Source organism: Ipomoea nil, unplaced genomic scaffold (assembly GCF_001879475.1).
Source record: "Ipomoea nil cultivar Tokyo-kokei standard unplaced genomic scaffold, Asagao_1.1 scaffold0656, whole genome shotgun sequence".
Classification (NCBI taxonomy): Eukaryota; Viridiplantae; Streptophyta; class Magnoliopsida; order Solanales; family Convolvulaceae; genus Ipomoea; species Ipomoea nil.
This window is the reverse complement of record NW_017617084.1, coordinates 2,205,996-2,222,237: the sequence shown is the minus strand read 5'-3', so window position 1 is coordinate 2,222,237 and position 16,242 is coordinate 2,205,996. Positions and strand designations below refer to the sequence as shown.

The 16,242-nt window shown below is 37.5% G+C and overlaps 1 pseudogene; it reads left to right on the top strand.

The window, feature by feature from the left end:
* Window positions 1-12,406: 12,406 nt before the first annotated feature.
* LOC109174731 lies at window positions 12,407-16,042 on the top strand (annotated as a pseudogene).
* Window positions 16,043-16,242: the final 200 nt, after the last annotated feature.

Sequence of the window (16,242 nt, the reverse complement as noted above, 5' to 3'; positions counted from 1 at the left end):
TTCCAAATAAAGAGCTGCACGATTGTACCAATTAATTTGCTCAATGTTTCCCCCTGCACACACAATATCACGAAAAGAACGGTTAGTGGTATTTGCACTGCTTGATCCTCCTGGACTGCCAGCTTCACCACCACCGAACCAATACTCCAATCCTCCTTTTCTTGGTGCATTTTTTCCAGCAGATCTGCCTCCACCGCCTCTACTACTGCTAGTGCCAATATTTCGGCTAGCCATGGCAGTCACCAACATCTCAATCATGGACTCCAAATGACTGAATCTCTCTTCCCCCTTTTTGGCGTAATCAAGAAGTGTGTGAACCGATTCACGAAGAGATGACATAGATTCGGAGATGTTCTCATAAGAACCCCGAAGACAGCCCACTTTGGTGTTAACTGAGATGAGATCGGTGTGGACATCACTAATCTGCTTTTCATGTTGATGAACAACATTGAGAATACCTTGACTTTGGCTCACGGCAATTGCTTCATTTGCCTTTCCAGAATTTTTGAGGATTTGTGAAAGTTGATCATAGAACTCATTGAGTTGCCCCTTGACATTGTTATTCAAACTTCCAACTTGTCTTTCAAGTGCTTGGTGAGTATCAATCAAATGTTGTTGGCTTCTTCGATTTTCATCAAATGATTCCTCGAATTTGCCACTTTGGATATTGACAACTTGATCCACATGAGTGTAGATCCCTTGAAACATACTCTCCATACGGTCAACAAGATTTAAGACAACCTTTTCCAGATTTTTCAACTTTTCATTTGTAGGTGTGCCAACTAATTCTTGCTCTTCTTGGAATGAGGGAAAACGCCTTGCTCCTTCTTGAACACACTCGGCTTCAAGCATGTGAGATTGAACTTGATTTTCAATAAAATTCCCTTCTCTTTCCGGAGTGAGCAGCACGTGAGTATCACCATGTGCACTTTCTGCATTGATAGATTGAATTTCCTCCGTGTGTTGACTTGTTTGCATGGCATTTTGGTCTTGACTGATTTCAGTGAGATTCAACACACTCACATCATATAAACCACTATCCATCAAATGTATACCATACGTGACATTTTCTTCAACATTTCTTGTCACAAATTCGGCCATATCAACTAGAAAATTATCTTCATGAGGCAATTCATTTTGGACAGTGCAGGCAGTGGCAGTTTCGGCCATCTTGGCTTTCAATTTATTGACAAAGACTCCATTTATGGTAGACAACAAGGTTGCATGGCAAACATCAAAATTGCCAATCCAATTTAAAGAAAATACTTGGTCCCTTAGTCATCAACTCATCAAAAGGACCAAGTCTCCATTTCCTCCAACTTAGGACTCTACGGTATTCATTCACTAATACCAAGTCCAATCCTTCAACTTGATGAATCTCCTCATTCATCATTGTTTCCAATTCGGCAATTTGAGAAAAGGGATTCAAGTGACTTTGACTTGCATTTAGGTTAAGACTTGTGGTAGGATTTTGACTTGTGGTAGGATTTTGACTTGTGGTAGGGTTTAGGCTTGAGGTGGGGTTATGGCTTGTGTTTGGATTTTGGCTTGAAGTGGGGTTTTCATGGGATTGAGAGGGTAGACCAAGAATTTCTGAAACTGGTCGCTTTCTAGCTGGGATACCTCTCGGCTTTCTCTTTCTTTTGGAATGTAGATCACTCATCACTTCATGATCTTTAAACAAGATTCTATTACTCCCAAAAGACTTCTTTGACCTCATAGTCAACCCCTTTCCTTTGATGATCTCACCAATAAGCAAACCGAACCCTAAAATGCGGTTGAATTTTCCATTCCTTATCTTTGCACCTTTCACAAAATGTGCAATCCGGCTTAACACTAGCTTACTCCAATCACCCCTAACATTATTCATAATAGCATGCACATAACCAATTCTTACGGGTGAAATATCTTCCATGCTATTCAATTTGCACAACACACATTTGTAGAGAATTTTAACAAGCATTTCATACTCCAACTTCAACTCAGATTTTTGACCGGAAAGATTTGGTTCGAGAGAGGCATTCTCATTCCGAATTTCTGTCCAAATTTCCGTATGATCATATAGGTGAACATCTAAGTCCAACAGTGGTTGTTCTGGACTAGATATGGGCAGTCCAAAGGTTGTGTGTAACTCGTGTTCATCAATGGTGATGAGAGTTCCATTCACGGTGGACTCAATGGTCCATCCAACAACCTTGGCATTCATATAAAACTCTGCTACATCTTCATCATAAAATCCAGAATAGGAGTAAGAACATAACCTCATTAGATTGCTTTGTTGAAGTGCATTGATGATTCTTTGTGCAAGAGGAGAGTTCTCGGCTTCTTTGAGGAATCCTTGAGGGTCAAAACTTCCTCCGGCCTTGATTCCCACTACTAGCTTTGTAAGGTTGAGTTGTGTAGTGTATTCTTCATTCGGTTGTGAGCTTGAATCTCCAATGGTGGCCATAATGCAATTGATTTTTAGACGATTTGAGGGATTGAGAGATTTTTGGAGAAGAAGAGGTTTGTTTCGGCTATGGAAGATGAATAGCTTTTGAAAATATGAGTGTAATTGTGCCTTCCAACCGATTGGGTAGAAAAGAGGTGTCTTTACACAAATATCCTCACATTTAAATGTTGACTTTTAATAAGTGAGGGGTATTTTTGATTTTTCAATAGCTTCCAACCTTTTACCTAACTGATAGTTAGTTTAGGTTATATATTCTCCATCCAATTTGTCTGCTGATGTGGCGCCAAAAAATTTAGATACTCGGACTGATTTTACCTGAAATAAAATTCAAAGAGCACTAAATCTGTTCGAAAATAATATGTATGTATTTACACGTTTTTATGTAGATGGAAGAAAGAGAAATTTATTCTTTCTAGACTATTTATTATGCACAACTACCATAAAAAGGTGTTCTCATTTAAGACATTCTATCATCACACCATCTTATCACTCTTAAATGGTAAGATTTAGCATATCTAATTGATTTCTACATGCATATATGTATGTAGATATACGGTTAGAAAGACATGTAAGCATTATGTGCTTTATCACCATTTAATAGAAATAGGTGGACATTAAAAAGATGTGACATTTTTTGCATGTGTGACACATAGGCACGTAAATTTAAATCAGATAAAGTATCTAAATATCAGATGAAAAATTGAGCTTATAATTAGAATAGAATTTAGAAACTTAGCTCAATTCAATCATGCCCATCTCGTGTCTCAACTTCGAAAATCTTGATTCACACAGAGGTTTTGTGAGAATATCAGCTAATTGATTCTCGGTCGGGATATATTCGATTGATAATTCCTTCTTTTCAACATGATCCCGGATAAAATGATGTCTCACATCAATGTGTTTTGTTCTTGAATGTAACACGGGGTTATGTGTTATGGCAATAGCACTTGTATTGTCACACAATATATTGACATTTTCACAATCCACGCCATAATCTTTCAGCTGTTGTTTCATCCAAAGAATTTGCGCACAACAACTTCCAGCAGCTATATATTCAGCTTCGGCTGTACTTGTAGCTATGGAGTTTTGCTTTTTGCTGAACCATGAAACTAACCTTCCCCCTAAGAACTGGCACGTTCCTGAGGTACTTTTGCGATCGATTTTACATCCTGCAAAATCTGCATCTGAGAAACCAGTTAGTGTAAAATTACCTTCTTTGGGATACCATAATCCCACATTGACTGTTCCTTTTAAGTATCGGATGATTTTCTTGGTAGCAAGAAGATGACTCTCTTTTGGCTTTGACTGGAATCTAGCACATACTCCCACTGAGTAAGATATATCTGGTCGACTTGCAGTGAGGTATAGTAACGATCCAATCATTCCTCGATATTTTGTTTCGTCAACATCCTTGCCTTTATCATCTTTATCTAATCGTAAAGATGTGCTCATCGGGATCTTGATTGAGGACTTTCCATCTTGACCGAATTTCCTTATCAGATCTTTTGTGTACTTGGCCTGATTGATGAATATTCCTTCGCTGAGTTGCTTTACTTGTAGTCCAAGAAAGTAATTCAATTCTCCCATCATGCTCATCTCAAACTTATTCTGCATGAGCTTAGAAAATTTCTCACAAAGAATTTTATTAGTACTTCCAAAGATAATATCATCAACATAAATTTGTACTAACAAAATGTGATCATTTTCTTGAATTCTAAATAAGGTTTTATCAACAAGGCCTTTTGTGAAACCACAGTTAATTAGGAACGTTGACAGGGTGTCATACCAAGCTCTCGGTGCTTGTTTTAACCCATATAACGCCTTCTTTAATCTGTAGACCTTATTAATATCACCTTTTACCTCAAAACCAGGAGGTTGCTCAACGTAGACTTCCTCTTCAAGTAATCCGTTTAGAAATGCACTTTTCACGTCCATTTGATAGACAGTGAAATTCTTGTATGCGGCATAAGCTAGAAATATTCTGATGGCTTCTAGTCTTGCAACGGGTGCAAATGTTTCGTCAAAATCTATGCCTTCTTCTTGTGAGTATCCTTTTGCCACTAAACGTGCTTTATTTCGAATGACGATTCCATCTTCATTAGCTTTATTCCGAAAGACCCATTTTGTTCCAATTACGTTGTAATTTTCGGGTCTTGGAACTAATTCCCATACGTCATTTCTTTTAAACTGTTCAAGCTCTTCTTGCATTGCATTGATCCAATCTGGATCACTTAGAGCTTCTTCAATGCTTGTAGGCTCCACCTGAGAAAGAAAACAAGAGAATAAAGAATTTATACTTGAGGACCTTGTTTTTACTCCTTCTCGTGGATCTCCAATTACTAGCTCTGGAGGGTGATTTTTGAGCCATCTCAAGTCGGGTTGTAGGTTGCATGGGCTTTCCACGTTTCCTTGTTCAGTAGGTAAATTGGAGGTAGACACATTTTGCTCATCAGATTGATCTCCAATTTGTGTATTGACTTGAGAATTTTGATTTTCAACGTGTGCATCTTCAGTGGCTTCCACGTGTTCTTCACTATTGCAATCAATGTCCAATTGCTCCATACCCTGTACAATTTGATCTTTAAAAGATATGCCAGCATCATTAAATGATTTTTCAACTTGACAAATCTTTTGATCATTCTTGTTGCTCTGGGTTTCCTTCATATGAGCTTCATCAAATGTGACATGAATTGATTCTTCTACCACCATTGATTTCTTGTTCAATACTCTGAATGCTTTACTGGTAGATGAATATCCTAAAAATATTCATTCATCTGCACGCTCATCAAAAGTCTTTAGATATGTTTTACCATTATTAAGAATAAAACATTTGATACCAAAAATATGGAAATAGTTGAGTTTAGGTTTTCTCCCTTTCCATAATTCGTACGGAGTCTTATTGTAAGACTTATGTATCAAGCTCCGATTTTGTGTGTAGCAAGCGGTGTTGATTGCTTCAGCCCAATATCTTTTAGGTAGCCCGGCTGACGTAATCATCACTCGTGCGGCTTCTTTTAGCGTTCTATTTCTTCTTTCGGCTACACCGTTTTGTTGAGGTGTACGTGCGGCAGATAGTTGATGTAGAATTCCTTGGGAATTGCAGTAGGCTTCAATCACTTGATTTACGAACTCAGTTCCACGATCCGTTCGGATTTTTGCAATTTTCAAGTCTCTCTCATTTTGTAGTAGCTTCAGTAGCTCTGGTAACTTTTGCTCCACTTCATTTTTCTTTTTGAGAAATATTGTCCATGTGTACCTGGAAAAGTCATCAACAACAACTAGTGTATATTTCTTACCACTTAGACTAGCTGGGTCTACTGGACCAAATAGATCCATGTGTAGTAGACTTAGCGGTCTTGTTGTAGATTCTTGAGCTTTGGATTTGAAAGATGACTTGACTTGCTTTCCTCTTTGGCAAGCATCACATATTTGATCTTTCTTGTAGACAATGTCGGGCAGACCTTCAACTAATTTGTTTTTTTGCTAGCTTGTTGATAGTCTTGAAGTTTAGATGATTCAACTTCTTGTGCCATTCCCAACTTGTTGCGTGTGAGTTGTTTGCTAGTAGACACACTGATTCTTTTGTTGTGTTCCAATCCACAACGTACATATTCTTCTTTCTTATTCCTTCGAGAACAACTTCTCCTGTGGAATTATTTTTCACTTGGCACTTCTCTTTGAAGAACTTTACTAGATATCCTTTTGTCACAAAATTGACTTGTACTCAACAAGTTGAATTTGAGACCTTCAACAAAGGATACATCTTCGATTTTTAAACCATTTCTAGATATTGTGCCGATTCCTTTTGTTATGCCGTATCGTTCATTTCCACCGAATACGACTTTTGGTCCTTCGATATTTTTAAGATTCACAAGACTTGATTTATTTCCAGTCATGTGTCTAGAGCATCCACTATCGAAGTACCAAACTTCCTGCAAATGAATCAAACATTTTTAGGTACCCAACTTGACTCATTTTCTTCATGTCCATTAGCCATAAGACACATGTCCTCGTGTGGTGCATTGTTGGAGATGCTCATGCAAAACATTGCATTGTCATCCTTTGAGGTGTCACTTTCATCACTTGAAGATTCTTCTGACTCACTTATTTCAAGTGGGTCACTGATGAGTGCTTTTCTTCTTTCTTTTAATCTTTTATCTTTGGGCTTGAATTCTTCCTGTTGAGGGTTAGTAACATTTGTGTACTGACTTTTACTCACCTTGGGATATGGACAACTTGCTGCAAAGTGTCCCGGTTTTCTACAGTTGTAACACAAATTTGAATCTTCCTCAATAATTTCTTTCTTCGAATTCTTTGTTGCATTCCACGATTTCCCTTGTGGATTTTTCTTGTGGTTGCTTTTCTTCATGAATTTCCTGAATTTTTTGACAAAGAGAGCAAATTGATCATTAGGCAATAATTCAACATTTTGTACTGACCTTGAGGTTGATGGTTGCTCTGCTACAAGCGCGTTGTTCTTTTCTTCATGATCTTCCTCTAATCTTGATTTCATCTCAAATTCATAAGCTTTTAGATCACTAAAAAGCTTATCGGTTGATAGGGTTTTTAGATCCCTATGATCTCTCATGGCCGTGACCTTCATGTCCCATGAAGATGGTAGACCACGTAGAATTTTGAGTGAAATTTCCTTTTGATTAATGTCTTTTCCAAGATCATTAATTTCTCCTAAGATTTTGGCAAATCTCGTTTCCATATCGGTAATATTCTCGCCGTTTAGCATTTTGAAATCCTCGAATTTCTTTAATGCTATAGTGAGTTTATTATCCTTTTCTTGTTCGTCTCCTTCACCAATTTGAATAAGCGTTTCCCAAACTTCCTTCGCGGATCGACACTTTCGAACTTTTGCAAATATCGTGTCATCGATAGATTTAAACAAAATATCCTTGGCAATATTGTCCAAGTTGTTTCTTGTTCTATCTTCACGAGACCATTCCACTTTCGGTTTTGGGATGTATTGTGGAGTCTCACTTGTTTGTTCGGATGAAGTGTTGACTTGCAAAATCTCAATAGGACCACTTGTAACCACTTCCCACATTTCATCATGTAATGCGGATAAATGTACCTGCATGCGAATTTTCCAATCATCAAATTTTTCTAGGGAAAATAATAAATTTTGGGCAAGAGCATTATCTCTTTTCATCATCTTGATTTTTCGAGATCTGTCTAGCAGTCAAATTTGATTCAAGTAGACAACTGTCTTGATATCAATTGTTTGTATCAGTTAGAGACAAATTTTGACTCGGATAGACACCTGCTCTGATACCAATTGTTGGTCCCGATAGGGTGGTGAAAGTCTAGAGGGGGGGGGGGGTGAATAGACTTTCAGGCTTTTTCAATTTAAATAACTCTTTGGTAACTTCAACTCTAAGTAACAAGTAAATAGAGCAAGTATGCACTGCACAGCGGAATAATAGTAAAGAGTTATGCCCAACTGGTAAATTTAAGTGCGCATGTATGAGATAAGTTAAGTACAAATGATATGTTAAGACAGAGATATCTTGAATATGTAGAGGAGATGGTTTACTCAATATATAATGACAATATTCAAGATTGTAAATAAATATCGTAACGTGTCGACCGTGTAGTGAATGTTACATGCAATACGTCAAACTTGCTTAGAATAATTCAATATTTAAGCTTGAGAAGTTTGAGTCACATGCATACGTGAGAACATACTAAACCCGGATGATAAAAATTAACTGTGAATAGTAAACGGGTTAGTCGGATGAGATGGATAGATATAGCAAATAAAGTAAGTGCGGTATGTAAATGAGAGAGGCAATTTATAGTGGTTCGGAAGTGGCGTAATCTTCCTAGTCCACTTTTCTCCCTTCACGTCTAGGAGAAATTCACTATTTTCCACACACAGTTACAATAGTGAACAAGTGCTACACAAGCACTTCTTCCGGATGTCTTGCACACAGCTACACCCAACTCCGAGTGTCTCGCACACAGCTACACTCAACTCCGAGTATTTCGCACACAGCTATACTCAACGCCAACTAAGTGTCTTGCACACAGCTACACTTAGCTCCACGAGTGTTTTGCACACAGCTACACTCACTAGAGTATTTTGCACACAGCTATACTCTTTTCTACAACTTACAAATACAAGGATTTGTATTTCTCTCTCCAACTAGATTAGAGACTATTCAGACTAAGTCTCTTAGAATATTTGAGCACTAGCACTTTTGAATTTTGGTGTGTATTGCACTTCTATCTCTGTTCTCCGTATTCACCTCCTTGTTTGTCTTCATAGTCTTCATGGCTTTTTTATAGTCAATCAAATATATCCGTTGGAGTGGGATAATTTGATATTTGAAATTTGAATCTTCATAGCCTGATATTGTTGACAGTAGTAGATCTTCAATTTTGATTTGATTTGTCAACTTGCCTGACAAAGTAAATTTTTAGCACAACTTTGATTTTCTAGTTGTCTCTAAAAAATATTACTTTAATTGTCATTTTGAATTTCAACGAATCTTTGAAATAAATTCATCTGATAGAATTTATTTCTAGGATAAGTTTTTATATTCATGCCTTCATAAATATTTTTCCGTTCTGATCAAATGTCTTTCAGGCAATTTTGGAGTCTTGTGGCATGTGGGTGGACTTAGAATAAATTCCTTCGAATTTATCAATTTTCTGACCATCTTGCTCTTTTGCCACATTGTGCTCCTTTGACTTGAACATTGTGCTCCTTGACTTTGAGCATTGTGCTTCTTTCAATACATTGTGCTTCTTTTATGACATTGTGCTCTTTTGAAGACATTGTGCTCCTTAGGTGGCATTGTGCTCCTTTCAGATTTGTTCACATCGTGCTTCTTTGGTAGACATTGTGCTTCTTTTGGACACATCGTGCTCCTTTGGACACATCGTGCTTCTTTTGGACACATCGTGCTCCTTTGGACGCATCGTGCTTCTTTTGGACACATCGTGCTTCTTTAGTATACATGCACATCATGCTCCTTAGCACACATTGTGCTCTTTTCAGCACATCATGCTCCTTAGCACACATTGTGCTCTTTTCAGCACATCATGCTCCTTAGCACACATTGTGCTCTTTTCAGCACATCATGCTCCTTAGCACACATTGTTCTCTTTTGCGAAATCTGCCTTATAAAAATATAGGTCCTTTGGGGGAATCGATCTCGGGTATGATCGTTTTGAGTAAGGACCTCTACCATTTCACCGTTAGGCTCATCCGGTCATTCCTTGCAACATTATTGCTTTATGCTCTTTCATGGATGAATACTTGAAGGACCAAAATTAATTTCTCAAATTAATTTTGTTCTTCCTGTGGTAGATTCCTTCTGATTTTATTATTCTGATTTATGATGCTTGTACTAAAGACTCAAAAACTGAGGGGATCTAAAGTACATTTGGCTCATCAAAACTTACAAAAATATTCCTATCATTATATAATTTTTATGCATTTGGGTATTAAATATTCTTCTAAGTTATTTGATATAATTATTTGCAATATTAGATAATGTTGTGCTACAAATTATTCTAATATTCAGTAGCAACTGAGGTTAATTATTGACGACTTAGTGATAATTGATTTCAGGAAGAATATTTTCCTAAATTAAATGCAACCGCTTGTGCTAGTGTTATTTAGTTTGTTGGTTTTCCTAGTTCCTATTGCTGCTATTAAATTAAATCTATAGCGCTTGTCTTAGGTTATTTAGAAGTTATGGGTAATTAAACCGCGTGTGCTTTAGTTACCTACAACTAAGGGAAAACGGAAATGAAATAATTTCACAACAAATATTCAATTGCATATTAATTACCTTTTGAATCAATGATCAGTGTTAAATTCCGGTGGTGGATATTTACTAACCAAGGTTTTCTATTCTGAGTGCTTTCAATATATTGTTTTCATTGCTTTATTCGTTTATTTTCTTTGATTATCACCTTCATACCAAAACCCCCCTTTACTTTAATTTGAGCACATACCTTAAACTAGTTACTCCTCGTGGGATCGATCATTACTCCCGCTACTACGTTTGTAAGGTTTTAATTTGAGAGCCTACGACAGCTCACCAAATTTTGGCGCCGTTGCCGGGGAGATTTTCAAGCTTATTTTGTGTTTACTTATTTATTTATTTCTTTATTTGTTTTTCATTTGTCCCAAAAAAATTTAAAAAAAAAAACTTTTCTTCCGTTACTTTTACATAAATGCTGCAATATATTTCTTTTTTTCTTATGCCTATAACTCGATTTGCTAATAAAAAAATCTTGTCGTACTATCCAGAAATTGAAAGAACTATACGCAGGTGGAAGAAACAAGCTTTGAGAAAATTTGAGTTTAGTGATCTGGCTACCAGTTGTACCAATTCTGATTTAGAAGAGGAACCGATGGCTCAAAATCATACTTAAAAGAGCTTGGAGTTCCAAATTCAGATCAGCAACCTTTATGCATCAATTTTCCCGCTCTAGATGCTAACATACAATTTGAATTAAAATCGGAATTAATTCATCTTTTGCCTTCTTTTCATGGACTTGCAGGTGAAGATCCTCACAAACACTTAAAGGAATTCCATGTGGTGTGTTCAAGCATGAAACCCACTGGGGTTACTGAGGAACAAATCAAGTTGAGAGCCTTCCCCTTTTCGTTGAAAGATTCAGCGAAGGATTGGCTATACTATCTACCTTCTGGGAGCATCACCACATGGAATAACCTGAAGACAGCGTTTCTTGAAAAATATTTTCCAGCTTCAAGGGCGGACAATATTAGAAAGGAAATCTGTGGTATAAGGCAAAACAATGGAGAGTTATTATATGAATATTGGGAGCGTTTCAAAAAGCTTTGAGCAAGCTGCCCACACCATCAAATTAGTGATCAATTACTCATTCAATACTTTTATGAAGGACTTTTTCCAATGGATAGAAGCATGATTGATGCCGCAAGCGGTGGTGATTTAGTTGACAAGACACCAGACGCTGCAAGAACTCGAATTGCGAATATGGCTGCAAATTCTCAAGAGTTTGGCAATAGAATAGTCCAACCATCTAAGAAAGTGAATGAGGTAAATATTTCTGCTCTTGAACAACAAATTTCTGGTTTAAATACTCTTGTCCGTCAATTAGCAGTAGACAATATGCAAACTGTAAAAGCATGTGGAATTTGCTCGGTAGTTGGGCATCAAACTGATGCCTGCCCAACTCTTCAAGAAGAACCTATTGAACAAGTTAACATGGCTGGAGGTTTTCCTGGACAACCTCAAGGTAAGTATGATCCATTTTCCAATACATATAATCCTGGATGGAGGAATCACCCAAACCTTAGCTATGGGAACTCACAAGGGAACCAGTTTGTTCAGAATCGTTCTATTTCACAAGGGTTGGCTCTAGCTCAAGTATGAATCTAGAAGATATTGTTAAATCTCTTGCTACTAACACTTTGCAGTTTCAACAAGAAACACAACTATTCCAACAAGGGACAAGAGCTAGTATTCAAGAAACAAATGCTAGTGTTCAAAACTTGGAAAGACAAATGGGCCAACTAGCAACTACAGTTAGTCGGTTGGAAGCACAGAGTTCTGGCAAACTACCCTCTCAAACAGTGGTTAATCCAAGAGAAAATGCAAGTGCAATTGTGTTGAGGAGTGGTAAGGAAATTGAAGGCCCTGCGATTGCTACCCCATCAGTGAACCAAGAAAAAGAGGGAACTAGCAACAATGAAAATTCTCAAGGTAAGTCTCCCAATCTTTCGAATTATGAACCAGTTCCCCCATTCCCTCAAGCTTTGTTAGAATCTATAAAAGGAACGAAAGATGAAGAGTTATATGAAACTTTCAAAAATTGTGAAGTTAATATTCCATTACTTGATGCAATAAAACAAGTTCCTAGATGTGCTAAATTCTTAAAGGAGTTGTGTACAAAAAAAAAAAAAGGACACAAAAGTCAAAAAAAGGTGAGAAAGTGCTAATGGGTAAGAATGTTTCTGCTGTGATTCAAAGCAAGCTTCCTGAAAAATGCAAGGATCCAGGTATGTTTACTATTCCTTGTATGATAGGCGATACTAAACTTGAGAAAGCCATGCTAGACTTAGGAGCATCTATTAATGTTATGCCATATTCTGTGTACGCTTCTTTAAAACTTGGACATTTGAATGAAACTAGTGTAGTTATCCAGTTGGCTGATAGGTCTAATGCATACCCCAAGGGTGTAATTGAAGATGTATTGTTGCAAGTTAATAATTTAATCTTCCCTACTGATTTCTATGTGCTAGATATGGAAAATAATGATCATTCTGCACCTATTCTGTTAGGAAGACCATTTTTAAAAACTGCAAAAACAAAAATTGATGTTCACAGTGGTACACTTACTATGGAATTTGATGGTAATGTTGTTACATTCAATATTTATGATGCTATGAAATACCCTGGGGGGGGGGGGGGGGGATAACTCTGCTTATTCTGTTGATATTATTGATTCATTGGTTGAAGAAGTTTTTGAATTTAATGGTGAAGATAAATTAGAAGTTGTTATTTGTGAACACCTTGAAAAAGGAAATAATGAGTTTTCTCTGAGTGCCAATTTACATGAAGTTATTGCATCATTGAATCATTGTCCTAAATTGCACCAACAAAATAATGTTTCTTATATGGCTTTACCTGTCTCTATCAAAAAATTGTTACCATCTGTCGTGCAGGCACCTATCCCTGAGTTGAAGCCTCTTCCCAACCATCTTAAATATGCTTTCTTAGGAGAAAATAAAACATTGCCAGTCATAATTTCAACTAAACTCTCTGCAATAGAAAAGGAAAAACTTGTCCAAGTGCTAAAAGAACACAAAACTGCCATTGGGTGGACAATTGCAGATATCAAAGGGATAAGTCCATCCACTTGCATGCACCGAATTCTTCTAGAGGAAGGAGCAAAACCATCTCGTCAACCACAAAGAAGGCTAAACCCGCCCATGATGGAAGTAGTCAAGGAAGAGGTCCTCAAACTCCTTGGAGCTGGGATAATCTATCCTATTTCAGACAGCAAATGGGTTAGCCCAACTCAAGTGGTTCCTAAGAAAACAGGGATTACAGTTGTCAGAAATCAAAATAATGAACTTGTCCCCACTCGTATTCAAAATGGGTGGCGAGTTTGTATAGACTATAGGAAGTTGAATGCTGTTACAAGAAAAGATCACTTCCCTTTACCATTTATTGACCAAATGCTAGAAAGGTTGGCCGGTCGCTCTTATTTTTGTTTTATTGATGGTTATTCAGGTTATTTCCAGATTCCAATCGCTCCGGAAGACCAGGAAAAGACGACTTTTACATGTCCCTTCGGCACTTTTACATATCGACGCATGCCGTTTGGCCTCTGTAATGCCCCGGGTACCTTTCAGAGGTGTATGGTTAGCATATTTTCTGATTATGTTGGGCATATGATTGAAGTTTTCATGGATGATTTTACAGTTTATGGCGACTCTTTTGACTCCTACTTACATAACCTTTCACTTATTTTGAAAAGATGCATAGAGAGTAATCTTGTGTTAAATTCTAAAAAATGTCATTTTATGGTTAATCAAGGTAATGTTTTGGGAATGTTATTTCATCTAGTGGGATTGAGGTTGATAAAGCCAAAGTTGATATTATAGAGTCTCTGCCGTATCCTACTAATGTGCGGGAAGTCCGCTCTTTTCTTGGACATGCAGGTTTTTACCGAAGGTTTATCAAAGACTTCTCGAAAATAGCACTACCTTTATGCAAATTGTTGCAGAAAGAGACATCCTTTGAGTTTGACAAAAAGTGTAAGGGAGCATTTGACGAATTGAAGGATTTGTTGACATCTGCGCCGATCATTCAGCCACCTAACTGGAACTACCCATTTGAGATTATGTGTGATGCAAGTGATCACGCAGTAGGGGCTGTGTTGGGCCAAAAGATCGGGAAATCGTCCCATGTTATTTATTATGCTTCTAGGACTTTAAATGATGCTCAGAAAAACTATTCTACTACAGAAAAAGAACTTTTAGCCATTGTTTTTGCTTTAGAAAAATTTAGGTCCTATTTGCTGGGCACCAAAGTTATCGTTTATTCTGACCATGCAGCTCTTCGCTACTTGATGAAAAAGCAGGAAGCCAAACCAAGATTCATAAGATGGATACTCCTCTTAAGTGAGTTTGATGTGGAGATCAAAGATAAGAAGGGGTCAGAGAATCTTGTGGCCGATCATTTGAGTCGGTTGGTACACATTGAACCTGAACCTCCGCTACAAGAAGCATTCCCTGATGAGCACTTATTGGCTGCGACTGTGGTTTTACCTTGGTATGCTAATGTAGTCAACTTTTTGGTTGCCAACAAGTTTCCTCATAATTCGTTTAAAGCCCAAAAAGATAAAATCAGGAGTAACGCCAAGTACTATGTATGGGATGAACCGTACCGCTGGAAACATTGTGCTGACCAAGTGGTAAGGTGATGTGTACCTGATAGCAAAATTGCCTCAATCCTTGCCTTTTGTCATTCTTATGCTTGTGGCGGCCACTTTAGTGCTAAGGGAACAGCAAGGAAAGTGTTGGAGTCTGGGTTTTATTGGCCAACTTTAGTTAAAGATTCATACTCATTTTGCAAGTGTTGTGATGCTTGCCAAAAGTCAGGTGATTTATCCCGGAGAAATGAAATGCCACAAACTCTGGTCCTATTTTGTGAGGTCTTTGATGTTTGGGGTATTGATTTTATGGGCCCATTTCCTGTCTCTTTTGGTTTTGTCTATATTTTACTTGCTATTGATTATGTTTCGAAGTAGGTAGGAGCTAGAGCTACCAGGACTGATGACTCTAAAGCTGTTGCAGATTTTATCAAATCTAACATCTTTTCCAGGTTTGGCATTCCAAGAGCTATAATAAGTGATCAGGGTACTCACTTTTGTAATCGCACCATCGAAGCATTGCTTAAGAAGTACCATGTCACCCATAAGGTGTCAACTGTCTACCACCCACAGACTAATGGGCAGGCAGAGGTGTCCAACCGAGAGGTGAAGCCAATCCTTGAGAAAACAGTCAACCCAAATAGAAAGGATTGGAGTTTGCGATTAGATGATGCATTGTGGGCGTATAGAACCGCATACAAAACACCTATTGGTATGTCCCCTTATCGCATTGTGTTTGGGAAAGCTTGTCACTTTCCCGTTGAGTTGGAGCACAGAGCCTATTGGGCTGTCAAGAGCTTTAATATGAACATTGATGAAAGTGGCCTACACCGGAAGTTGCAACTTTCTGAGTTAGAGGAGATTCGCAATGAGGCCTACGAGAATTCAAGAATCTACAAAGAGAAGACAAAAGCATTCCATGACATGATGCTTTTGAGAAAGAAATTTTCAATTGGACAAAAAGTCCTCCTCTTCCAGTCACGTCTTCGGCTATTCCCAAGTAAGTTACGTTCTCGTTGGGTTGGTCCATTTATTATCTCTAATATATTTCCTCATGGGGCGATAGAGATTCAAAGTTTACAGACTTCAAAGATATTCAAGGTTAATGGCCATCGGCTTAAACCTTACCATGAAGGGGCTCAAGTTGAATATATTGCCGACATACTTCTTGAAGATCCCAGCTATTTTGAATAATATGAACAACTAGAAGGGGAGTTTGTTCTATTATTTTTTATTTCTTAATCTTTATGTTACATTTAATATTCTTTTTCTGTGCTTTTTTATTCAACATTGGGGACAATGTTGGTAATTAGTGTGGGGGAGGGGATTTACGTTTATTATTAATTGTTTGCTTATGTCAAAATTTTCAAAAATTTTCACAAATATTTTACTAG